This window comes from Monodelphis domestica, chromosome 5, assembly GCF_027887165.1.
Source record: "Monodelphis domestica isolate mMonDom1 chromosome 5, mMonDom1.pri, whole genome shotgun sequence".
In the NCBI taxonomy this organism is placed as follows: domain Eukaryota; kingdom Metazoa; phylum Chordata; class Mammalia; order Didelphimorphia; family Didelphidae; genus Monodelphis; species Monodelphis domestica.
Genome location: NC_077231.1, coordinates 248,754,298 through 248,782,015, shown reverse-complemented (window position 1 = coordinate 248,782,015; position 27,718 = coordinate 248,754,298). Strand labels below are relative to the sequence as shown.

The 27,718-nt window shown below is 35.5% G+C and overlaps 1 long non-coding RNA gene across 3 annotated transcripts in view; it reads left to right on the top strand.

Annotated features, from left to right (window-relative positions):
* Positions 1 to 21,652, top strand: part of LOC103105593 (uncharacterized) — a 165,767-nt gene extending 144,115 nt beyond the window's left edge. The window contains exons 3-6 of one of the 3 annotated variants that reach the window (XR_008912389.1): positions 14,497 to 14,679; positions 15,491 to 15,626; positions 16,169 to 16,358; positions 16,467 to 21,652. This is a non-coding gene — a long non-coding RNA (uncharacterized LOC103105593). Of the gene's footprint in view, positions 1 to 14,496; positions 14,680 to 15,490; positions 15,627 to 16,168; positions 16,359 to 16,463 lie in introns of all 3 variants that reach the window. The other 2 variants (XR_008912387.1, XR_008912388.1) reach the window with 2 other exon arrangements.
* Positions 21,653 to 27,718: the final 6,066 nt, after the last annotated feature.

The window sequence follows — 27,718 nt, the reverse complement described above, 5'->3', positions numbered from 1 at the left end:
CCTGTTGTTGGAATTTGCATTAGAGTGTTCATTTAGAGTCTCTCCTCAGTCTTATCTCCTCCAACCCTGTAGTCAAGCAGTTGCTTTTCATCGGTGTTTTTACTCCCACAGTTTATCCTCTGCTTGTGGGTGGTATTTTTTAGATCCCTGCAGATTGTTCAGGGACATTGCATTGATACTAATGGAGAAGTCCATCACCTTCGATTGTACCACAATGTATCAGTCTCTGTGTACAATGTTTTCCTGGTTCTGCTCCTTTCGCTCTGCATCACTTCCTGGAGGTTGTTCCAGTCTCCATGGAATTCCTCCACTTTATTATTCCTTTTAGCACAATAGTATTCCATCACCAACATATACCACAATTTGTTCAGCCATTCTCCAATTGAAGGGCATCCCCTCATTTTCCAATTTTTGGCCACCACAAAGAGCGCAGCTATGAATATTTTTGTACAAGTCTTTTTGTCCATTATCTCTTTGGGGTACAGACCCAGCAGTGCTATGGCTGGATCAAAGGGCAGACATTCTTTTATCGCCCTTTGGGCATAGTTCCAGATTGCCCTCCAGAATGGTTGGATCAATTAGCTAGCTCATTTTTAAAGAGATATCATGTTTGTTGAATAGATCGATTTTCAAATGTTTTATTTGACTCAGTTCCTCTTTAAAATTATACCATTAGCTACATCAATACAAATACTCCTCTCATTTTGACATGGCTTTTTCTGTCCCATTCTTCTATCTTCTTGAGAGACCCTGCTGTCTTCATGTAGTCTACTTTGTTTTCTGCTTTCATATGAGTGTTACTCTATCTTGTTTTGAACTGCACAGGCTTCCATCTCACTTTAATCTTCCTTTTCTTTTTTCATTCACTAGTGTTCATCTTAACAGATTCATTTTCCCAAGCATCAACACTTAGCAAAATGCAAGGACTGTGATAATAGGAATGCCTTGGGTCCAATCAACAATGGATACTTTTGTCTAACACCTTCCCCTCATTCCAAGTCACAACCTGAAACTGTAGACAGTGAATGATACTCAGATTCTTCCCTTGGGAAATGAATTTGAAGACTGTAGTTTTCAGAATAATAAAATAACACACACACAAACACTTTTGTGCATACATAGTTCTGAAGGCAAAGTGAATGGGTGGAAGATAGAAAACTGCTTTTCCCTTTAACTACTCAATACCAACTTTGAAAACTTTGGACCAGTAATTTCCATAGGAAATGTATATATGTATATTTATACTTGTATATAAATAAAAATAGTGAACATTTATATAGACTTATTGTGTCAGACACTGTGCTAAGCACTTTGAAGATATTATCTTATTTGATTCTCATAGCATCCTTGGGAGGTAGGTGATATTATCATCCCTATTTTTTGGCATATATCTATATACACATGCATATATATTTGTAAATATGCATGAGAGAGTGTCTATAGATAGATACACTGAAACATATTCATCTTCCTCCAGCCACCACCAATATTGAGGGAAGGGTCAAATTGTTAAGGCATATACCATTATAAAGTAACATACACTCTCTCAAAATAGCCAAATGTAAATGAACATGTGACTGTCCAGATGTCAATTTTACAAGACTGTCAAAATATCCACGTGAGAAATTTTCTAGTATTGTGATGGCTCTGGTTTAGTAAAGCATTCTTTGGGAACAAATACTATCACTACCACCACCACCACCACCACAACAACAACAGTAACAACCACAACCACAGTCACAATGATAATAATAACAATAGCCACAGTATATAAATTATTTCTTTCTGTCCAATATTTGGTAAAACAAAATAAAACCACTTTCTTCCAGACCTCAGTAGTATCTTAGTGCCTTTAAAGAACTATTTTGTGATATGTGAACTATTTCTAAAGAATAGTATATTCATATTAATTTCTTCATCCATTAGTGGGGAACCGCTCTTTTGCCCTAGTTGTCAATAATTCCAAAAACCTAAGTGAAGAGAATTAAGATTTGGGGAACAAGATGACTAAAATGGAGGAATGCTGCTAAAAGGGATTGTAAATGCCTGATTTTGAACCTTCATGTCTCTTTTTGTGTCTTTTTTTCTGTGCCTGTGTCTTTTTTCTGCCTCTGTCTCTTTTTTCTTTCTTAATAGTTTCTGTATTTTTCACATGTCATCAGAATCCCATTTTTAAATGAGACAAAAGAAATCATCTAACAAAATGATCACCAAGAAGATGGATAGGTTCCCATTCTAATTTCACTCTGTGGTACACAGTAGGGACATACTATATTTCTACATTTTCTTTACCACATGCCTGGATATTCAACTAAGATCCATTGCCAGTGTATAAGTAAAATGTTTAAGTGTATTTGTTGGTAGACTAATAAATATGTACTTTAATAGAGTTTTTTTGACTTGAGTTCTTAAATATTAGGGAGCCTTGTTTGTGAAATGTTCCCTATGAGCCAATGAAGGCACTCAAAAGCTCTTTACTGTTCCCATGTTTGAACACTGGAGCCTATTTGAGAAGCCTACTTAGGTGACTGCCTAGGAATGCAGGCTTGTAGCTTGGTGACAGTAAATATTCTGAAGGTGAGATTTTTCACTATTAGCAGCCAGATCCTTTGAGGCATTTAGATCATGGAACCTGGGGCCAAGAAACCTTATTCCCCAGAGCATCCATTCTTAGTTGGACCATGGATGATGCATTTAAAAAAAAAATAGCCAGTTTTCTTTCTTTCAGAATCAGAACCCAGAGACTGAATTTCACAATAATCAGAAGTAGTAATTTTATACTTGGAGTGCTGGATGCTAGACCCATATTTGCCTATAATTGAAATTTACTGACAATTGTAAATAATTCAAATATCTCAAAACTTTCTGATGCAGAATGGATTTGGAAGATACTTGGATTCAAGGGCTCTCTCTCTCTCTCTCTCTCTCTCTCTCTCTCTCTCTCTCTCTCTCTCTCTCTCTCTCTCTCTCTCTCTCTCTCTCTTTATTAATTTCAGTGAAAAGAAATGACCAATGCTATATTTTTGGAAACTTTTGAAATATTGGTCCATGAGTCTTTTCTGCCCCTCTAATAAAAAGAAAACAACCCACAGACTAAAGTAAATGAAGGAGTTTTGTCTCATAAAGTTTTAGTGTTTATTCTGAGTAGATTCAAGAAAAATCATCCTACTTACTATTTGTGAATGCAAATCTCCAAGAGCTGATGTATCTTATATAACCTCAATTTAGCATCAGCCTTAAGCTATTCCTTACCTGGAGAACCTAGTAAAAATGATTGACACAATCTGACAAGGATGAATATGCATTTTGCCCACACTTTACCAAAATTTGAGTTTATCTATTTGATTAAAAATATTTGTTATAACTATTCATCTCATTTGACATCTGCTCTGCAAAGTCTTTTCCGAGATCCTTAGTTACTAGTGCTTTCTTATTCCCCAAATAGCATTTTACTTTTTTTTCTATCTATATGTAATATACCCAAAATAGTATATAAGCATATAAGTTCAGGGGTTATTTTTTTGTTGTTATTGTTGTTTATGTGCCCAACAACTAGTTTGGGCCTTTTGCACAAAGTAGTAATTTAATACCTACAAGGTGAATTGAATTCTTCTCTTAAAATATTATTTTAAATGGATCAAAAGTTTATCAGATAGTTAGGGTATTGATGATGGACAAATATGATAATCATTTGTTGCATTAGTTTCCCTATGTCCTTATCTTTCCATTTTAGGTGATCTTATCAGTTCTTTTACATATTAGGCTTGATGAGAAGTCATACTATTACTGAAGCTGATTTCCAGGGGTGCAAACAGCATAGTATGGGTCAGCTCCAGTGGACATGATAACCCGAATTAAGTTGCTACCATTTACATTTCTTTCACAGTGATAAGACTTATTTTTGCAGTTGTTAAATTTATTTGCAAATAGTTATGAAAGTAGGAGAGATAAAACTCATCATTGTTTATTTTTTCTTTTTATATGGGGTGGGGGGAGGATTTAGTGATAAGACTTCTTGAGGTATATTATTAAAACCACAACCCATTTAGAACAAAAACAGTATTTTGGCTGAGTGGCTGCATAGCGTGTTTATCCTTTCATCATTTCCAATGACTCTTTTGAGCTTCTTGGTCTAGAATCTCCCAAAATGGGTTTGGTGAGCAGTCATGAATTCTAATGCATCATGTTCAATCAGGTAGAAGTGATATATTTCTGGTCATATTTAAAATCAAATTTATACAAAATCATGAAGGAGACCTGTAAATTCAGTGAGAAACCTCTTATCATGCCCCAAAGGGGAACTGTTTCTTAGCAACCAGTGTACATGTGTGAAGAAATGGGGTTGGAGAAGGCTGGAAGAATAGACAAAAGTAAACACTTCCATTGACTGGGAAGGAAAATGTACGGACAAGTAACTCTTTGGTCATCCGCACATGGAAAGGGAAATTGAGACAGAAGGAGATCATCCATTTAACTCTCATAACAATTCCCCTCAGTTACTATATTCAGAAGATTCGTGGATATAGATTCAGCGTGCCATCATGGATGGAGAGCCAGCATCAGGTTCAGTTTCAGTCTCTCATTCATACAGAACTAGCTGGAATACACCTGAAGAACTCAGAGTAACTCTCAGGGAAGGCTGGTGACATTCCACAGCTCTGTTATAGCATTGTCCTTTACGTCAGTGGAGAGAATTTCTACATCTGGCATTACCAAAACAGATGAAATCCCAAGTCCTTTGCCACCATGTCATATACTATTCTAAAAACAGAACAAAACTTGTATGCCTTAGGTAGAATTTTTTTTTCTTGGTTCTTAATCCTTAATCATGTGATATTTGGGGATAACCATAGTTCTACATGGATGGAAAGAGAAGACACTTATTTTCCCCAAAATAACCAATCTCCAATTTGATAATTGTCTATGAATAATTTCCAAATTTAATTTTAGCATTAACTTAGAATACAATAGGGTCTGTGAGGATAGAAAATGGAAGGCAATGACAGGATTCTTATCATTTTGTTTCACAGGCAAGAGAACACATACCCATCTTAAATAAGTGGATGAAACAATGCATAGACATATCTGTTTCCCTAAAGGCATAACATTATTTGTAGTATTTATGTGTTTTGTGGAGGCACAATAAATATTGGAAGTGATATATTCACCTTAGAATTTACTTTATTGACCAAGATTCCATGGAGGAAGTTCAGTTTGCTAAGTTTTAAATATTAGAATGGCTGTAATTTTAGGGGCAGCTTGGTGGCTCAGTAGATAGAGCACCATGCCTGGAGACCACAGGTCCTGGGTTCAAATGTGACTTCAGATACTTTCTAGCTGTGTGACTTTGGACAACTCATTTAATCCCAGTTTCCTAGCCCTTACCACTCTTCTACCTTGAAAATTATACTTAATATCCATTCTAAGATAACAAGGAGTTTTTTTTAAGAATTAATGGAATTTTATAGATGAAAGAGGTATAGTTTTATGACTTGTGAAAAGCTTGTGATATAGCTTAGGTAATGGAAGAAATGTAGGTCTAGAATGATGAACATATTTGTACTTTTCAGTTAGGCATTTATTAAGATCCTACTATATGCTAGATTTCGGAATAGGGACGAGGTATAGAAAAACAAAAAATAAATCAGACATCACCTTCAAGGAGATTCCATTTTACTGGGGGAAATATTAATATATAAGCATATACAAATAAATCAGAGAATTAGAAAGTATTTATTAAGCACCATCAATGTGCCAGGGACTATTCTTCTTGTTGGGAATGTGAAGACAAAAGTTAAACTGCCCTCATATAGCTTATAATCAAATGGGGTAGACAACATGCACTTATATAAGGTGTCCCCAAACTACATTAAAACGTGTTTTTGGATGCCTTAAATTTTAACTTTTTTAAGTTAATGGCTCTGAGAGCTTAAAATGCAGTATACTTTTGGGCTCATACTGTACAGATAAATTCAAAACCCATGCAAAGCACAAAAAAGAAATTTTTTTGTGGGGGAGACAGACATTAACTTATAGGAACTACATGTAGGTGGGACATTCGGTCTGATCTGTTCAACATGCAGTAGGTGATACGAGACTAGAACCTGAAAGAGACATCAGGCAGGACAAAGAGATCTAAAGTAACTTGTATAGAGGTATACAGATCATCTTGTAAAAGAGTGTCAGGACAAAAGAAGAAAGATTACAAGGTCCAGGACCCCACGATGGGATCTATTTACATACAGTGAGCATGAAACAGATGATGATCTAAGGAAAGAAGCTGAGAAGAAATGATAAGGCAAGTAAGAGGTGAAGAGAGAACATTAGCATGTAAACTGTTCCATCCATTCAACTTTTAGGAATCACAGAAGCTGAGTTAATGAGAAGAGAACAAATCACTCTCAGAATATTATATTATAGGAATTGAAATTTTTATGTGACTATTAAAGTAATTGGGAACATTACACGGTTTCCTTGTGAGTGGAAGGCTCAAAGTGACTCATGATACATAGGTACTTCCAAAAAACCTTTACCTAGAAATTGGAAGACCATGAGGAGTCTATAATTGGTTCATTTGGAACTGAAGGAATTCCATATGAACTGGAACGACCTCCAGGAATTGATGCAGAGTGAAAGGAGCAGAACCAGGAGAACATTGTACACAGAGGCTGATACACTGTGGTACAATCAAATGTAATGGACTTCTTTACTAGTAGCAATGCAATGATCAAGGGCAATTCTGAGGGACTTATGAGAAAGAACACTATCCACATCCAGAAGAACTGTAGGAGTAGAAACACAAGAAAACAAACTGCTTGATCACATGTTTTGATGGGGTTATGATTGGGGATGTAGACTCTAAATGATCACCCTAGTGCAAACCTCAATAATATGCAGATAAGTCTTGATCAATGACACATGTAAAACCCAGTGGAATTGTGTGTCAGCTATGGGAGAGAGTTGGGGGGAGGGTAGGGAAAAAACATTATTTTTGTAATCCTGGAAAAATACTCTAAATTAATCAATTAAATAAAATTTTAAAAAAGAGAAAAAAAATAAATTGTTCATTTGGCCATAATATGCTAAGTAATTATGTTGTGTGACCTAGTAGTGCTAATATAAAATTTGGATGTCTTGGGTTCAATCTCCATAAGATTTAAAAAAAATAAATATAAGTAATCATAATACTTTGTTATGCAAAGAAACTGCAAAATTATTAATGTTGGGAACTCCTGGTATGGGGAATTCTTTTTACCAATATGGATCATAATACATTTGTTTCTTTTTGGTTAATTCCTAGGGAACTGTTTGAAATACATTAAAGTTAACTTATTTTCCCAGGATAAAGAGCTCTAAGAGTCAGAGGCTACGTTTCAACCTAAGTTATCTCAGTTCTAAGCCCAACATGCTATCTATTGCAGCATGCTACTATACCCCAGCACACAACTTTATATGATAGGTTCATTTAAAAGTTACAGAAAAAGGGTGTTATGTCAGGTTCAAGGGCAGAGGGATGTTTAACTTGGAGAAGAGGAAATTGAGGATGAAAATCATAGGTGGCTTCAGGTACTTGAAAAGTTGTCATGTGGAAGAGTGATTGGATATAGTCTATTTGGCACCAGAAGATAAAACTTGGAACTCCCCAAATTAAAAAAAAAAATCCTCTCCCAAATGTAGAATGAGACACCAGGGGAGATAATAGATTTCTTTTCACTGGAGGTTTTCTGGTAGAATTTTAATTACCACTTGTAGGGAATATGTTTATTGTCTAGGTTCTTGTTATCTTAGATGGTTTATGAGTTTCTTCCTACTTGCGATTCTAATTCTAGAAACAAATGCAAATCATGGTTATAAGACCTCAAATCTAGAAAATTTTAAAATATAATTATGTTCTCATATTTTTCCTTAGAAATATTTGAATCCAAATCACATCTGTAAAACTGGATATAATACTCCAGATGAGCATGCCCTCAAATAGGTTCTGAAAATTTTTATTATATTCTCTTTAGTTCAATTGACCAGAGCAATGCTACTTAGATACAGAAATAAAAACCAGACGGTAATCCTTTCCATAGTTCAAGGAACCTATACTGCCTGTCCAAGGTCTAGCCAGGGATGATAGAATGACAATAAATTTCAAATTACACCAAGTCTAAATTGAGACAGATTGGCCAACCAACCCTCCTCCATTTAGACTTCCAGAAAACTTGTCTTAAAATCCATTTGAGGAAACTTTCAGAAATAAAAATCTTTCTGACTTTACATTACTTTGCTAGAATATGTTGGAACTAAGGATAATAAGTGATGGTTGAAATCTTAAATGAAATGTATTTTCCAGTATTTTTTGCCCCTTTTATTTTTTATTACAATTTTTCCAGATTGATTTTTTAAAATAATTACTTTTATAACATTTTAGATCCATTTTGTCTCCATCCCTCCCCATCTCCCTGAGAGAACAAAAGCATCTTTGATAAAAGTCAGGATGAGGAAGCTTCAGGTTCTGAAGATAGGATGGACTTTTTTGATGGACTTATCTGTGATATTTTCAGAATTTTTTTGAGATGATCAGTGGTATCTAAGAAGGAATTGATAAGGAAAATGGAAAATGACTATGATAAGTAGAGAGAAGCCTAAAAAGATTATGTAATAAAAAATTAGGTAAGCAGTGCCAAGAAAACCACATATACAATGACTGCAGTCATACAAGTAGAATGAACAACCAGGAAAATATCTGAAATGAATGATGCAAAATTATGAGGAATAAAAGCATCCTCAAAGAAGAGAAATGAAAAAACACCTATTTTTCTCCTTGATGGAGGTGACAATCCATAGGTGTCCATTGGTAAGGGACATTGAAAGTGATATCAACTTTTTATGTTATAAAGTTTATTAAATTTTTCTTCTTTCACTTAAAAAAATTCTGTTACAAGGGATGGGTCTCTGGGAAAGGAAGGAAAGAAGGATAAAGGAGGAAATCTAGGTAATATAAAAATGGAATAATAGGAACAAAATATATTTTTTAAAAAGTTCTACCTATGTCAGTACTTTTCAAGGTTCAGAGCCAGGTGTGTTGAATGGAAATGTGAATACCAGACGTTGGGTAAATGAACATCATGAAAAAGGAACAACTAAATATAAGTTGTACTATTTGCAGAAAAAAGGAAAGTTTATGTTCAGGAAATTAGACAAATTATGCCTGTCCTTGAAAAATCCATTAATGTTTATATATATATATGTATACATATATATTAAAATAAAACACATGTATGTATAACTACATGTTATATGTTAATATATAATTTATAAGTATTGAGGATACTTTAGGTTTCCTTTACCTTTTCTAGTTTAAAAATATCTCCACTTCTTATAAGGAAACCACTAACTAATACTAATTCTAGGAAAGACTTAACCTACCAGTAGAGTTCAGAAACCAAAAAATGAAACATAGTCTCTCCCCTCAAGGAACTTCTTTTCTCCTGGGCACACGGGTGGGATACACTATGCAAGTAAGTAGGTACCATTTGATCTAAGGAATGGAGAGCTTTAAGAACTCAGAGACCTTGAAAATCCCCAACTGCTTATGTTAATAGTAATAATAGCTGATACTGCTCTAGTGAAGCAGTTGGGGACCCTGACAGACCTTTTTCATACCCACATTGCCCTTCTAGCATGACAGCTCAAGAAAGAAGCCAGACCTTGAATACCTGGGGAAGCTTAGTTCACACACCTGGACCTGCTTTGGTTGGCCACCATTGAGTCATCAAGGGTTTGCCACGAGAATTTACTCAGCACAGTTTTGCTGAATTAGTTAAACAATCATAGACTTCCCCAAAGGGGAACACATGACTTAGGAGCAAAATAAATTGTTTGCTCCCTTTTAGTGCTCACTGCACAGTGGACTCTCATAGATTCTTAGAGTACTTTTTAAGAGCTGAAAAAAGGACCCCCATGATTAAAGGGATACCAGATTTTGGACCTTGGAAGTGAAATTCACTCAAGGCAAATCTCCAGCTTTTTATTCTGCTAGAACGGAAGAACAAAATTAAAGGAGAAAAATGGTCACATTGAGGACAGAAGACAGAATTGCATTTTACCTCAGTCTGTTTTAGTAGTTAATTTCTTCTCAAGAGGGACATAAAATATTTTTACCCGGCAGACTGTCTCTAGCCTTTAAAGTCCTATGTGGACCCTGGAATCAAGTAAGGTTAGATTTTGCATCAGTCATAGAAAAATATAAGGTTTGCATTATTTTTGGCCTGTTTGATGAGGAAATAGAGGTTATCCTTCAATAGCATATTTGCTTAACCAGGTCAAAGAACATCTTAATTTTGTAGGATGAACAAATAACTTTTGAGATAGGGGTTTAGCACATTTTAGCACCTTTGCAGGTGTTTCTGGTCAACAGGAAAAAATGTTTGATTACTTATCTTGTTCTTTACCAACATCTTGAAGTGCAATAGTTAGGTATGCTTGCCAGTATTTGCTTATGTGTTGGCAGCTGACTTTGTGGCTCAGAATTAGCATGAAGTGCTTGTCCCAGAAAATGTTGTGAATTTCCATAGACAGTGATTCTGGAATGAAAGAATGAATGACTGCCCCTAGGGTTCATATTTTAGATAGATAAATTCTGAACGTTTAATTTAGAGGCTCTAAAATCCTCATTTTTATGCCACTACTTAAAATTTTGTAGTTATTGATGACAGAAATGTAATTATTTTGTGATTTGTGGGGGATCTTCGGTAAGGGATTTTTATTTTAAAAACAGTGAGTTTCTAAAATCTATGGGTCAAAAAATTTTGGACTACTTCATAGTGCCCTGAACTGAGTTTGCCCTCAGGATAACTGTAATCTAATGTCAGTTTTTAAAAATGTTTCTTAGAAAATTCATGGAAGAGAACATTAGCAATACATCCAGGATCTCCTTAGCCTGATTCCTTGAATTGCTCTGACTGAATAATAAATTGAAATCTATTTGGAGAGAAAATTGAAGCCAAGTTCCCTTAAAAATGGACATTATTAAAATAGCAGATACTTTCTGAATGTCAAAGATCTGGAAAGCTATTTTGTAATTCATTATAATTATTTTATTTTATATTTAATGTGTATCATAAGGTTAATTTGGATACTAGTGAAAGTTTTCAGAGGTCAAAATAGCCTTTGTAGATGTCTGAATGAACCTGACTTCAGATTGAATCTCTTTTACCTCAAGTAAACACAGATGAACTCATTTATTGCTTTATATAAAAGGGAAATTCTCTTGAAATAACACATGTACATGCATTTAAAAAATTCTATTCTCTGGTAGAGGGGACTGAAAAATCTTAGGGATTTTCCTAAGGTGTTTAATGTAACTTTTAGACAGGATGAGTCCCTTTCCAATGTAAAAAAAAATCATAGCTATTTTTTCTCATTAGTGGAACACCTACTAGTTTTGTTTTATTTTTTAAAGAAAGAAATGAGTCTTCACATTGCCACATTTGTTTCTTGTTATTTTTCTCTTCTATTGTTTGAATATTAAATATTTCCAGATATTTATTTGACCATGGACACTGTTTCTACCTGACCAATATCTGTATTTAGACCACAATAGATGAATATCAGGTTTTAGGAAACCTGTATTCAAATTAATTCCAATGCCACTTATACTAGTTTCTTCTCTATTAGTGGTATAGCCAGAAAATGGTTTAGTTTATAGCTTTATATATCGCAGAATGGACTTGCTTTTCAGTGTGCCTGGTTGATACTCATTGTAGACATCCAACCTTCATTAAGACTCAAATTTTCACTTCATAGCTACCGTGTATGTTCATCGTAATATAATTCATTGTTACTCAACACAGTGCTGGGTCTGGCATTATTAGCATCTCAGTTACAAAATATCCAATAAATAATATTCTCACATAATGTGCTTTGGGAGGCATCTTGGGATCTTTTCCAAGTTGTCATCTGGTTTTCTAGTTGGCTCCATGTCAGTGTTGAAAAGCTGTGTTCCCAAGACTGAAGTCTCCCCTGTCTATTTCTGACCCCAAACACTGAGGACAGCAGGAAATAGGACAGTGCACTGTTTTTAGACAAGAGTGATCTGCAGGATAGTATTTAATTTGTACCTGTGCTTCAGGTCTGTCACTGAAAGGTACTGTTTTCAGTAATAAGATCTGCTTTCCTGTATGTTCATGCTATGCTTATTTTTTGAGAAACCTTCCAAATTTAAAAATACATATGCAATAATAAGCCAAAATATGATGATGACTTCACACCTAAACTAATCCACATCTGTTAGAACTTGGAACTAAATCTAGCAACGTTAAGCCCTATAACAGATTCTGCAAGGGAAGACTTGCATTTTCTTTGTTTGCTAGGTACTCCAGAGGTCAGAGTTCCAAATGGATATGTCTTTCCTTGAAATCTCTCCTAATTATTAGTCCTTCAGTCCCAAATATCTGCTATATACCTTCTCTTGCACCTATCTCCCACAGGCATCTCAAAGTTACATGCCCAAACCTGACTCATTTTCCCCCTAAAAATTGTTCCACCTTCTAACTTTTCTTTTTAGCCCCAGATATTTCACACTCTCTGGAGCTTTGAAAAAGTCATTATGAAGACGTGGCCATGTGTTCATTTTGCTCTTAGTAAAATGCAGGTATCGGGCTATTTCTAAACTTTATATTGCTAGACAAAAAAATTACTAGATTTTATTCTTGACTATAGAAATTTAATATCTTTTCAATGATTGAAAAAATGTAACACTATAGTTACAAAATATCTTAACATTCATTATGCCATAAAATCTTCAGAGCTGTTTTGTGAGGTAAGTAATGAAGTTAATATTATCACCATTACACAAAATTCATAAAAACTTCAAAAAGATTAGATGAATTTCCAATTTAGTCTTTAATTGTGAATTTTTGAGTTTTTTATTTTTATTTTGATTAATTTTTGATTAGTTCTTTTTCTAGTTTTTTGGTTGCACATCCAACTAATTCATTGATCTACTTTTCTCTCTTTTATCAATTAAAGTATTTAGAGATATAAATTTTCCCCCAAGTATTATTTGTGTCATGTCCCATGAATTTTGTTTTGTTGTCTTTTCATTATCATTCTTCTCAATGGAATTATTGTTTCTATAATTTGATCTTTGACCTACGTCCTTTATAGAATTATGTTATTTAGTTTCCAATTAATTTTTGATCTGTCTTTCCATGTACCATTATTGATTATAATTTTTATTGGGCTATGATCTGAAAAGGCTGCATTTGTTATTTCTGCTTTTATACATTTGGTTATGTTTTTATGCCCTAATACAAAATTAGATTTTGTGTATATGCCAAGTATTGTTGAAGAGAAGGTATATTCCTTTCTATTCCCATTCATTTTTTTCCAGAGATCTATTAGTTCTAACTTTTCTAAAATGTAATTCACTTAAAATCTTGTATTCTCAAAAGAATGAGAAAAAGGAAGCATGCCATGTTAAAACAGTAACAAAAAATAAAAAAGCAAAAGCCCAGTATCTTTGAAAATGGAGAAATAAAAAAAATATGTTACATTAAATTTTTGGAGTGGATAAGATATTTATAAACACATTGTGCCATGCACTGTGATAAGTGCTGTAGATGCAGACATGAACAAAAATAACAGTTATTCTTAAGAAATATTCTAATGGGAGAAAACAACATGTAAAAAAAAAAAGGAGCTTGAGAGAAAGGGAAGCCTAGCATACTAGTGAGGAGGTAGAAAAATTATGATCTGGGGAGTCAAGAAAGCATGTATTGTCTGCAAACTTCATGAAATGAATGTTGGTCCTGGGATAAGAAAAGCAGAGTTGGGAGAAAACAATTTAGGGGCAATGCTCTACTCAGGAGGTTGCTCTATTCCCAAAGAGATGTGTAGGATATAAATAATTTCCATGATTAATTCATTGATGTAATTTTCTTATTTTTCCTTGCATCTCTAGAAAGATGTTTTGAGTTTATGAGTCTTCTTGTAGCACTTATTTTAACTTAAATGCCACACTAGCAATAGTATTTACACTGCAGGCTAAACTGAAATCTTGGATATAGTGACAAAGAATTTTTTCATAAAGTATATGGTTTATTTTTAAAATGGATTTATCCTTTCATCTGTTTAGGGAACACAAGGTAAGGAATCCCAATGAAGACAAGCACTGTGCAATCTGAAATCGAGTTACCTGGAGGTATTGAATGGTTCAGTGACTTGTCCAGGGTTGCATAATTAATAAGCTTCAGAAGCTCATATCTTTCTTGCTCAAAGAGCAGCTCTCAACCTATTACACTATGATCAATCTACCAATCCATATTAAGTACCTATTACATTCCAAGAAGTACTCTAAGCTCTGGATGATCTTTTCTAGGAAGCTAACTGACTTCTTGGTGGGAGCTTTTTTCCAAGAGATTCATTTTCTCCTATTTTCTTCCCTTAAAAATTTGTTCTCATTTCTCTAGCTCATACACTGTATCTCTATGATGGTATCACTTGCAGGTGCTGCATTGTTGACATGGGATAGACTCCCTTGGGTCCTTCCATCACTTGATTCTTCCCAAATTTGACTGGATGTTTAAACCGCTGGAGAATATGTACTATAGAAAGCAGGGTTACTTAACCAGGCTCTTACATCTCTATTTTCTGCAGTCCCATGAATGGCTGGTAACATGAGCAGAAATGGTAATGAATTTCCATTTTTCCATCATATGCTTTCCATCACATAGTTTCTTAAGCACATAGAGAGGGCAATTGTATTTTTTTTTCTGCTTTGGGATGCTGAGGCTTACAAATCACTCAAGAAGTAAGATATTAGTATGCCTGGCAATTGAGAAAAACATAAACTTTAGCACACAGGAGAGGGTGAAGGAACTCCTGCCACACCTCTGTGTGGCCTGAGACCATGCCTCCAACTCTGGCTGTTGGTTCTGTTCTGCATCAAGTATATTTCTTTCCCTTTAAGCTATCACATTTTAAAAACAGTCTAACAATGATCTTATATACTTCCAGTCTATGAGTTTCACACTTATTGAAACTCTACATCTAAACAGGGAACTGACAGAGGAGGGGGGAAAAGTGAGCTTTTGAAACAAACAAGTCTTTCATATTTCTGGCCTTTTCTCAAGAAAGATGCCAATGGCTGTCAAGTAAGGAGAGTAGCAAAAACAAACGTGGGGTTGGAAAGAGCATTTAATTTCCAATTCCATGTAATTAAAATGCAAAATTATTCTCAAGGTTTCCTGTATAAGATTTTATATTTGCAGTAACTCAGTAATTGACTTGATAACAAAGGCCCCGACTTCAATATTTAAGTCTTGATTGTTCAAGGGTTGATTATCCAAATTAGAGATTATTCACACTAAAAGATGTTTTTTCTTTCCTTCAACTATCCTTTTCCTGTGGTATTTCACTATTCTTTTTTTCTGTTCAGTCATTTTGAGTTGTGTCAGATTCTTCATGACCCAATTTGTTTTGCTTTGTTTTGTTTTGGCAGAGATACTAGAGTGGATTGCTATTCTCCAACTCGTTTTACAGATAAGGAAACTGAGGCAAACAAGGTTAAGTGACTTGCCCAGGGTCACACAGTCAATGCTGAGGCCAGATTTGGACTCCATCCCCTTTGCCATGAGGTGCCCTTTCATTACTCTTTATGATGATGTATAATACCTGTATGTACACCAAGACATAACAGATCTGGGTTACTGTATGTATTAGCTTTCAGAGTAAGGATTCTGTCCATTAACAGCAAATCAAAATTTGTGTTTTTAAAAGTTGCCTGAAACTCAGAGAAATGACTTGTCTATGGTATGTGTCAGTGGGGAGATAGAAATGAAATTCTTCCAAATTCTAAGACTAGCATTCTAGCTAGTACATGATACTGCTTTTACATGGCATCTGAATGTTATATTTACTGTACCCCAATACTAAAATGGATCTGTGACTTTATTAATTTGGAAGTTTAATCCAACAAGGAATATCATAACTGCATTCCACGAGTGCCTATCTTGTACATCCCATCTGGGTCTCCCCATAATTTCTCCACAGAGGTTTTCCCTAACTTGTGGGAAGCTTCCCTTTACTTCTAAAGTTGAAAGAAGAGCCCTGATGGAATGTTCTCATATTGTCCCTTGTTCTCATCATGTGATCAGATGAATTTCTCTTTCTATTACAGAATTCCCTGATGGTATCTTTTACTCCTCTGTGTCTTTGAATTTTGTAATTGGTGAAATGATGCCATTTAAAGCCAGCTCACATTACGTTAAATATTCTGTCAACAGGAATTTCTTGAATATCTTATCTCCATGAACTCAAATCTCTAAAATAGTCTTTTTAAAATATTTCACTGGATGCTTTCATGCCAGGTAGATATGTCATTTGGGGGAATTTTATTTTCTAGGTCTCCAAACTATTTTGTTTACATATCATTATCTTATGTTTTTCCCCCTCTATGCTCCAATTTATTCAAGAAGGAACCAAGACCATTACAATATTAAGAAAGACAGGAGTTCCACTGCAAGGAGGGCTGAGGCTTAATAACCAGGGAACTGAAGAAGAGAGGAAGGAAGAAGAGGGCAGCAGTGATACCAATCTGAAAGAAGAGCAGTCACAGGGACGAACTTGTGAAGAGGGGTCAGCATGCTGGTCTTTATCCTACCAACTGCCAGGAACCAAGGTTGATAGCGGTGGCTAGCTCTGGCATGATCTTCAAAGGGTAGGTTATATATGCCCAAAGGTATTTAAAAGACTGTCTGCCCTTTCATCCAGGCATACAACTACTGGGTTTGTACCCCAAAGAGATAATAAGCAAAGCACAAAAATATTCATAGCTGTGCTCTTTGTGATGGCAAAAAACTGGAAAATGAGGGGATTCCCTTCAATTGGGAAATGGCTGAACAAATTGTGGCATCTGATGGTGATAGAATAATATTGTGCTAAAAGGAATGATGAACTGGAGGAATTCCATGTGAACTGGAACGATTTCTAGGAACTGAAGAAGAGTGAAAGGAGCAGAACCAGGAGAACATTATACACAGAGATTGATAGACTGGTACAATTGAATGTAATGGACTTCTCTACTAGCAGCAATGCAATGATCCAGGACAATTCTGAGGGATGTGGGAGAAAGAACACTATCCACGTCCACAGAAAGAACTGTGGGAGCAGAAACACAGAAGAAAAACTTCCTGATCACATGGGTTGATGGAGATATGATTGGGGACATAGACTCTAGACAATCACCCTAGTGCAAATATCAATAATATGGAAATTGGTCTTGATCAATGACATAAGTAAGACCCAGTGGAATTGCTCATTGGCTATGGGATGGGGGTGGGAGGAGGGAAGGGAAAGAACATGAATCATGTAACCATGGAGAAATATTCTAAATTAATTAAATACATAAATAAACTCAATTTAAAAAATTTGTAGGTTCCAGGTTCTAATTGCAGCATTGGAGACAGGATAAGGACAAGGTTTTTGGACCAAGGGGCCAAGGAAATGGTGGGAAATTAATGAGTTGGAGGAGGTCATTTGGGGGATTGCTGCTGAGGTGGACTCTGTTTAAGGAACTTCTGCTTTGAAGAAGACTGTCTCAGAGGAAATGGGGAATGGTCCCACTGGACCTAGCAGCCTCAAATGGAGCAGCCCAGTGGAGAGAGGCTTGAGACATGAGACATGATAGAAGGTCAGTTCTGGTCGAAGATCACCCCAATGGTGGAATTTCCATTCCCTGGTCCAAGCCCAATGGAATGGTTCCTTTGCCATGACCTTTTCACAACAGTGCCAACTTACAGCTTCCCCACAATCCAACTACACTTATAGCGGGACATGAATTTCCACCAGCTCAGGCAGAGGACAACATCTCATACTTTGGTTCCTCTTTGTCTTCTTCAATGTCATTCGCTAGATACAGGGCTAAGAAAAGGTTGCTGTGGGTGACTTCATCAATTAAAAAAAATGCACATCCTGTGTATTTGCATGTTATGTAATATGGTGCTAATTATCATGCCCAAAAAGAGAAAAGAGAAAGAATGAGATGAAGGTATCTAATCAAAGCCAATAGGGACTTACTTCAGTCGACTGAGTAGGGACTGACGTGGTCAGACCTGAAAGACTTTGGGAAAGTCACCTTGGCAGCTGGGTGGAGGAGGTATAAGAGGGGGGAGAGTCTGGGTGAGAGACACTGAGAGCCAGAACTTTAGGGTGTAGTGGGTGTGGGAGGAGAGACGAGAGGGAAGATTTCAGAGATGTTGTCAGGAGAGCTATGACAAGATTTGGCTCTATGGGGAGAGAAGCAGCAAAGAATCTGAAGTTGTAACTGAAGTTTTGAATCTAGATAACGTGAAATAATAATGCTAACCTTGACTCTAAGAGGAAAGTTCAGGGAAAAAATGGGGAGAAAGATGTCATTAGATCTGTGATCTGTTATAACTTCTTCATGCCTATCCCACCCAACAGAAAAGGTGGGGAGGTAGAAATCTTATACAACCATCATAACCCGGGAGGGAACAGCATGACCTGTGAGAGGGCATCTGCCATGCCCACAATGCCCTTTGGGGGGCAAGAGGCATGTTTAAAGGGGGAAAACTGGGCAAGATCTGAGCAAGATCTGACTTTAATATAAGGGCTTCAGATTAAAACCAGAGTCCACAGACGAACCCAATTTGGTCTGAAATCTTGTTTTTAGCTACTATAGATTTTATAAGCACAGACAATGACCCAATGGGGTAATGAATTGAGCCAGGAGTTTTGAACAGGTGTTCTGAAATCGATTTCGGGAATAGATTCCAGTAATAGAGGTTATGACCAGGGCATCCCCCCTTTTCTCCTTCCCCTTCTTGGGTGACTGCATCATAAAGCGACAGGGCTGGAAACCTGCTTTCCTCATGTTATAACCTCAGAACATGTAGCAAAGGAGGAAGAAATGTACACAATTGTACTTTCATCTTTGCAGAGGTTTTTAATCCTACATTTTACTTAAGCATGTTTGTTTCTCTCTGAGCTGATCTGGATTGATGATCGTACTCTCTTAAAATCAGACGGAAGAAAAAATTACCTTCTCTCAAAGTCATGTATCAAGGGTGCCTTTCACTGAGACTTGTAGTGAGTCATTATTCACTTTAACAATCCAGAATGACATGGCAGCAACAGCAGGAACAGCAGCAGATGGCAAAATACCTCTGGACCACCTGGGTTACACATTAAACTTCATAGGATTTTAATATTGCTACAATGGACACAGAAAAGAATTTGGTTCTCATTCTGTAAATTCATGGACTTATCAATGAAATCCTGAGTTTCTAGTGGAATACATGACTCGTTGCTAGTGTAGGTTCAGCATCCTTTAGTTGCCAGGATTCTGTGAAGTAGTAGCATTTTCCTTACTCCATCATTTCAATCTCTCTTCCTGGAAGTGGATGACCAAAGCTCTCTTGTTCCACTTAATACTCAGCTCTATTTCTAGATTCTCTTGCTGCATCTGCTGCCTGGAGGTTTTGTCTCTCTTGTGTGTGCTATTCCAAGATCTAATCCAAAACTTCTTTGGTCATCACTTTTTATAATGGTTATTTCAGATTTCTTTCTTTTTTAAAAAGCCCTTACCTTCCATCTTAGGTAGGATATATATTAAGGATCATTTTCCAGGGCAGAGAAGTGGCAAGGGCTGGGCAATTGGGGTTAAATGACTTGCCTAGGGGAACATGGCTAACAAGTGTCAAGCCAAATTTGAATCCAGGAACTCCTGTCTGCATACCTAACTCTATCCACTGAGCCACTTAGCTGCCCCATTAGTTTCTTTTGTACCAAAGATTATGCAAAGTGAGAAAGGGAAGAAAGAGATTATTTTTATTCGCTTTAATACTTATTTACATCAAACATTTAAAAAAAACAGTAACAAGATACATATATTTTTAATAACTAGACCTTCAGTTAGTCTGTCAACAGTTTCTTAAGTGCTTACTATATTCCAGAAACAATATCAAAGGCTAGAGATGCAAAGACAAAGCAAACACCTCTCCCCCCCAAAAAAAATCAGATCCTTCCCCTCAAGGAGCTTATATTTGATGGATTATTGTTTATTCTGTTATAGACGCATCATGACAAATTTCTAATTTAAACATGTGTAAATTAATTCCTTAGCATACATTTAGTTCAGGAATTTCCAAACAAATAAGCCTTTACATGACATTTAGTCCATTAAAAAGTCTGTGACAAATTATATTGGATAGAAGGCATGACCTGCAGTGTTTGGCTAAAACAAAGATTTGATTATGTCTTAAAAAAAAAGTTCAACAACATCTTTAGAAAGGAACTTTCTTAATAAACTGGCTCTTACTCTGGCGCTCTTCTGTTTCCCCATGCATTTCATTTAGAATTAGAGTGGGAAAATGACCAGAGTTGTAGACAAACCAGCTGTAGACTATTCCCAGTCAAATCCAATGAAAGAAACCTTGTTTGGTAAAGTAGAAATTGCACCAAGGTGCCCATCTCTGCTTTTCAGATACTGGTAGAGAGAATATTTTTGATAAATCTTAGAAAATTAGCCCCAGTGAATAACGTGCTCATCTGAAATGAATCTCCTTGTTACAAATTGGGACTCCTCAAAAAAGATTCTGCCTTGACTTCCAAAACTACATTCAAAGAGTAGAGGGCATTTTCACTTATTTTCACTCAGGGCCATGTGGCAGACTTTATGTAGTCTTCTCTTTAGATATCCTTGAATGAACACAAAAGCCATTTTAAAATAACTATTTTTGTAGAAAATTTCAAACTATCTAAGAAAGCAATTGCTTCCTTTTTTATCACTGAACTGCACAAATAGCTTCCTATGCACTTTGAACTATGGGATTTGTCCTAAATTAATAGTATACAAGTCTCAAGTTCTCAGAATTTAGCAAAAGTCACTTTTCTTTTTCTCTTCTGTACTCTAGGTGTGCCACACCATAATTCCAAAGAAAATGAGAAATGCAGAGGGGGGAAAAACAGCTAGGTGGGTATGATAATGCGCTTTACAATCTCTAGGTAAGAAGCAACTCACACTTGTAACAGAACAATTGAGAGGGCACCAAAGAAGACCATATAGGTAAATTAAGACTTTTGAGGCCAGTGGAAGAAAGATAAGGATATCTTAAAAAATTCCAAGGTAATACTGGTCAAAAGGGTTAAAAGGAACATGATGAATTTTACAAATATAAAAAAGGAGAAATGAGTACTAGACAGAAATGCTACCACTGCCTAGCAATTTCAGAGAGCTTTTCATCTTCAAAGAATCTCACATGTTAACTAATTAATCCTTCCAACACCCTTGTGTTGGTAGAAGTGACAAACAGGAAGAGAAATCAGTTTAAAATGACTGAGCCACTGAGTAGAAGGGTTGAAGAAGAAATATAAAGAAAGCCTATAGACAAATAAAGGAAGGTCCTAACTATAAATGAAAGGCATATTGAAATATATTATCTGGCTTTATTTCTTGCCATTAAAATAAAGCATCAGGCTAAAGGAGTATATTTTAAATTGTCTCTGGATTCTCTAAACTGACTAAAATGATTAGGAAGGTCTAGTGTGGGAGACTTATCCAATCAATAGGTGAATTCATTATTAAATAAATTATAACTATTCAAAATTTACTTCAGAATTCTCCAATAATCCAAAATGAAGTCCTGCCCATGATAGTTTGCAAGCATTAGTTAACTGCTTTTTGAGAGCAATAGGGGGTGGGTGGGAGGGAGAGAAAATGAGATGGGGGGGGGGGAGAGAGAGAGAGACAGACAGACAGACAGACAGACAGAGAATAGATGTAAAAGTAGGAAGTAGGAGTGGATTGGGAAGAGGGGAAGGAATAGGATCAAAGATCCAAAGGGAAAAGGATTAGCCTTGAGAATGAGGGAGTCCTTTCTTTGGGAATTAAGAAAAAGAAGCAGCTTATTTAAAGATTTAAGGAATGTAGAGGAAAAGAAAGGAAGGTGAGGGAATCCATGTTAGATGGCTTTTATGAACTAACAATAATATTTCTATAGGTCTTTAATGTTCTCAAAAATACTTTACAAATGGTATCTTATTTGATCCTTACAAACCTGAAAGATAGGTCCTATTATTGTCCTAATTTTATAGATGATAAAACCAAAGTAATAGAGGTTAAGTGACTTGGCCAGGGTCACAGTATCTGAAGCTTGATTTGAACTTCAATTTCCCTGATTCTAGGACCATCATTCTATCTACTGAGTCATCTATACGCCATAAAATTAACTAAATAGTGAGACTTTGAATCAATCCTACTTCCATGTATTTTATTGGCAGAACATATTACAGAAAATGTTCTAATATCTTCTCATATAATTTCTCCCATTTATGCTACATTTTTGATTTAGCATTTAGTTTTATAACTGTAGTTTCCACATTTTATGACCATATATATATAGTGCCATATATATATATATATATATATATATATATATGTCCAGTCTGTTTTGATGGTGATGTGACAGAGATTAATTCCTTTCCCACCTTTCGGTAAGGACTCAAATCAGTTCCCTGGTCACTCTGTGATAACAGTAACACTGTAATCCTGTTGCCACCCTGAGGTGATAATAGCAGAGAATTATGTTATCCACTCAGGATAACAGTAGTTCCATTCCAGCTTCATGGAGATAATAGGAGTGAGTCCTGCTATCTATATGCAATGACCATTTACTCCCTCATTCTCCCTTCTTTTCTTATATCATGGGGTTTGAGCACCTAGCACAGCACTGCATAACGGTAGCAACTTGGGCCCCCTGACACTATCCAGCTCTGTTTATATGCAAAAGATAGACAGTTAAAGATCCTCACAGTGACACATGAGTGTTTATCCTACTTAAAATGCTCCTTCTATAATATCCTTGTCCTCTAAAGGACTAAGAAGGGCATCCAGGAGGAGGGTTTTGCTCCTTAGCAAGATAACTTCTATCCCTAAGCAGTGAATTGCAGAAGAGTCGTTAATCAATAACTAAAATGTATGTATTCAGCCTCCACTATATGTTAGCCACTGAGACCATGAAGAAAAAAATGAAATAATTCTTGCCCTCAGTTAGCTTTATGTTGTACGTTGATATACACATGGAAGGATATACATATCTGCATGGTATAGATGTTAGCCAATATCAATAGAAACAAATCCAAATGTATGTGTGAGTATATACAAGGTACATGGGGAGAAAGGCACTAGAAGCAGGGCTCAGTCAGAAAGGGCTCGATGCAAGAGGTAGTGCTTGGCTGAAGACTGGAAAGAAACTAGGAATTGCAAGAGGCAGAGGTGAAGAGGGAATGCTTTTCAGACTCAGCGGCAACTGTGAGGGATAGCAAGAAGGTCAATTTGGCTGAACTATATAGCACGTGCAAGGGGAATAATATATGAGCTTGGGAAGAAAGATTGGGGAGAAGTTGCAAAGGTTAATGATAGACGGAAGATTATGAACTTGGAGGCACTGAGGAGCCTTTGGAATTTATTAACATTATGTCCTAATAATTATTCAAATTCTGGCAAAATGGGGTTTTAGTTTTCATGTTAAAAAATACATACTTTTGTGTTAGTATTTAAATAACAATGTATACACATACATATGTGTCTGTCTATCTCTCTCTGTATCTGTGTACCCATTTATCCATCTATCCATCCATCCATCCATCCATCCATCCGTCCGTCCGTCCATCCATCCATCCATCCATCCGTCCGTCCGTCCGTCCATCCATCCATCCATCCATCCATCCATCCATCCATCCATTCATTCATTCATTCATCCATCCATCCATCCATCCATTCTTCCATCCATCCATCTATCTATCTATCTATCTATCTATCTATCTATCTATCTATCTATCTATCTATCTATTATCTATCTATCTATCTATCTATCTATCTATCTATCTATCTACCTACCTACATACCTTTCTCCCTCTCTCCCTCCCTCCCTAACAATATTTCCTTCTATCTATCTATCTATCTATCTATCTATCTATCTATCTATCTATCTATCTATCTATCTATCTATCCATCTATCTATCATCTCCTGTTGCCAAAGATTTTGGAAGGTGCAAATATAAAGTAAAACATGATGACTCTGGGTCTAACCTATTCCAATATGTCCTTTCTTCTGCTATCTTTGATCTATACCCCTAAATAGCTCAGTGGATGGAGAGCCAAATCTAGATATGGGAGGTCCTGGGTGGAAATATGGTTTCAGATAGTTGTGTAACCCTGGACAAGTCAATTAACCCTCATTTCCTTGCCTTTACCACTCTTCTGTCTTACACCCAGTATAGAGTTTTGATTCTAAAATGGAAGGTAATTTTTTAAAGAGGAAATTGGAAGTTAAGGAAGAGATGCAGGTTCATGGAAAGATGATAAGTTTAAAATTTTTCCAAGATTTTTGACTTGGTTTTTAGATCTGTTTTGTGTGTTATGGTAACTAAATATTTGAAAATAAATCCTTAGCTGGGTGTTAGAAACAATGTCAACATGGTTCAAGAAAGATTATGGGATCAACAACAGTTGGATCTGAATTAGAATTTTTTAAAGAAGATAAATTGAATTTTTATTTATGAAAATATATAGTAATGGTTTGAATTTTCTCATTAAAATAAGACTTGCAGAATGATTCAATAAACAAAATCCTGCTTTTAATTTTAAAAATAATTTCAGCAAAGTCATGCACAAAAATTCTAATTATAGCAATTATCCTGAAAATCACATTGTAAGATAGAGATAGTAATGATAGTATTTGATAAAATGCTATTCAAGCTGAAAAACATCTAGTTTGATATTTGAGGTATATAATGATTAATATCAATCCTATATAAAATAGGAATAAAAGTCAGAAGAAAAATCAAATGTATTAATGAAGAAAATAATTGTTAATGGTTTGAATTTCTTTAGTAAATAAAAAAAAAGTTACAAATAAAATGAGAGCTAGAGTTCAATATGATGCTTGTTAAGGATATATATTCCATGCCATGTTCTAGGGCAAGTCCCTTGACCTCTGTTGATCTCAGCTTCCCTTTTGGTAAAATGTGGGATGTTGGCTCAATGACCTCATATTCCTATGACTAGTGCTTAGGGGATAGTTCAGGAGTATCAACCAAGACTCAAAAAAAAAAAAAGGATTTATACAAGGTGCTAATTGAAGCTCTAGTATAAACAAATTTACCAAGGGAGAAGAATGGGCCTGAGGAAACTACCCACATTTTAGGATGGTGGGAGGGAGGGGTGCAGGGAAGGAATAAACTCCTTCTCGTGTTCAGAAAATCATTCAATTATATGAAAAATATTTATTATGTGCCTACTTTGTAGAAGAACCTTTGCTGACTGTGAGGAGACAAAAAATTAATGACAACTTTTTTTGGAGATTCCAAACTCTTTGTGTGGGAAAGAAAATTATATAAACAATTAAGATTCATATAAGATATGATATGATAAAGCTGAAGGATGAATTTAGGCAAAGTGTCATGAGGCAATTTGAGGAGGAGAAATTCACTTTTAACTGGGAAAAGAGTGGTTGGAGCTCAGGGAACATTTCATGGGGAAATGAGCCTTGAGCTGGACCTTGAAAGAGGATTGGAACTTTAATAGAGATGAGTAGGCACAAGGGAGAAATTTGACTAAGTAAGGGGACAGGCTAAGGTTAGAGAGGAACTCATGGTCTGGTGTGGCAGGAAAATAATATATAAAAAGCACAGAGCAGTGAAATAAGGCTCAAAATCTAAGTTGGAGCTTTGCTGATAGTTTGATTCAACATCTACCACTCTCCAAGGACTGGAGAAGATATTGATGAAAGACATAAGAATTCCTTATTCTCATCATTTTGACTTTTCTTTTCCTTATGTCAGAACATATTGAAAATGATTTCATCCAAGTGCATGGTCAAGTGACCCCCATTATAAGTGAAAGATTTACTTAAGTCTTTGTTTTGTACAAGATTGCACTTAAGAAAATTACTTGTTGAAAAACTTAGGTTGAATTGCTATATCCATATGAATTTAGTTGCATGAATTAAAGAAGGGAAATGTGTCCACTTATATTGAAAGTAAATATATGTTTAAGTCAAATATTCATTCTTATGGAGTCATCATTTATAATATAAGAGAAGCTTGTATAAGAAACTTTAATAATCACTTCCTTCCTCCATTTAAGTGCTCAAATTCAGGTTTTACAATTAAAACAATTCTTTGAGCTCTCTTACCAGGACTGCTTGAAAATAATGTGATGCTATAGCAGATTTATCAGCACAAATATTAAAAAAATTCTACATTAATCTTAAGACACTATATTTACTTTAGCTATCAATTGCATTTGTTGAGGGGAAAATAGTGATTTTCAAATCCAAAATTTTTAGGGTCAAGAGTTAGAAAGAGCCCTGAGATCATCTAGTTTTACCTCTACATTTTGTATATATGAAAATAAGTTATAGAGATTCTAGTTGACTTCACAAGATTACACAGACATTAAATAGTAAATTTGGGATTTGAATCCCAAATTTGGTGGACAGCTATGTGGCTCAATGGGTATAGAGTCAGGAAGACAAGTTCAGATCTAGCTATGTAGCACTGGGCAAGCCATTTAACTTCTGTTTGCCTTAATACCCTGGAAAAGGAAATAGTAAACTACCCTTTGTCAAGAAAACTCTGTGCGGATGGTATCACAAACAGTCAGATACAAATGAACTAGTGAACAACAATGACAGCAACGTGTAAATAAGTTCAGGGCTATTCCAGAATAACATAAATTAAAGAACCAAGATATTTTTATTTATAACATTTGGTGGCTTTAAAGGACAACTAACAGAAATGGAATGCACACATATGGATGGAAGATATTCAGTTTGGTTGAGACTTTGATAATATTTTAGTCTTCCAAAGTTAATTTTCACAGGAACTATTTTTGCAAAGATAGATTTTTTAAATGAAAAAATTCTCAATATGTGATTTATAACGAATCATATATTAGACACTTCTCCATTTTTAAACCTGTCAAATAAATGTAGTCCTACAACAAAGTTGCTCCCATGTTTATCTTAAGGTCATGTGAGATTCCTTGATGTTTATAACCCCTTTGATAATCCTATTTAACAATTCTCTAACAGTATGAAGAAAATCATAGAACAGGGTGTATTGTTGCCAAAGGCATTCACCAGTGTCATATGGAATGACCTATGCAGAAATGAAATCAAAGTTGGATTTGTTAGAGATGGTGAAATCTTCTTCCAGAGAATTCTTTTTTGTAGATGTCACTGTGCTGCTTCCTGAATTCTTCAATTTACAACTATTGGGAAGAGATTTTTCTAAGGGTTTTAGGAAGGAAAAATGGATAAAACAGGATTATGGAATGTGTTTGGATGGCCAGCCAAGTGCATTTCTCCATCAGCATATTTACCAATATATGCCTAGCTAGTGAGCTACTGATCTATCTATCTATCTATCTATCTATCTATCTATCTATCTATCTATCTATCTATCTATCTATCCTCTGTCTCTGTCTATTACATATCTCTCTCTATATATATATACATACACACACACACATACACATAAGAACTCTAATGGACAATGACCTGGACTCAAAAGCAGGAGGAAGAGAACAGGTTGAATTGAATTTGGGAAACCTTGAAATGATTTAAATGATCTCAAGCTGTTTCCTGACACAAAATTTTATTTTTTTCAACTGCAGTATTTTCCCAATAATGTTATATTTAGA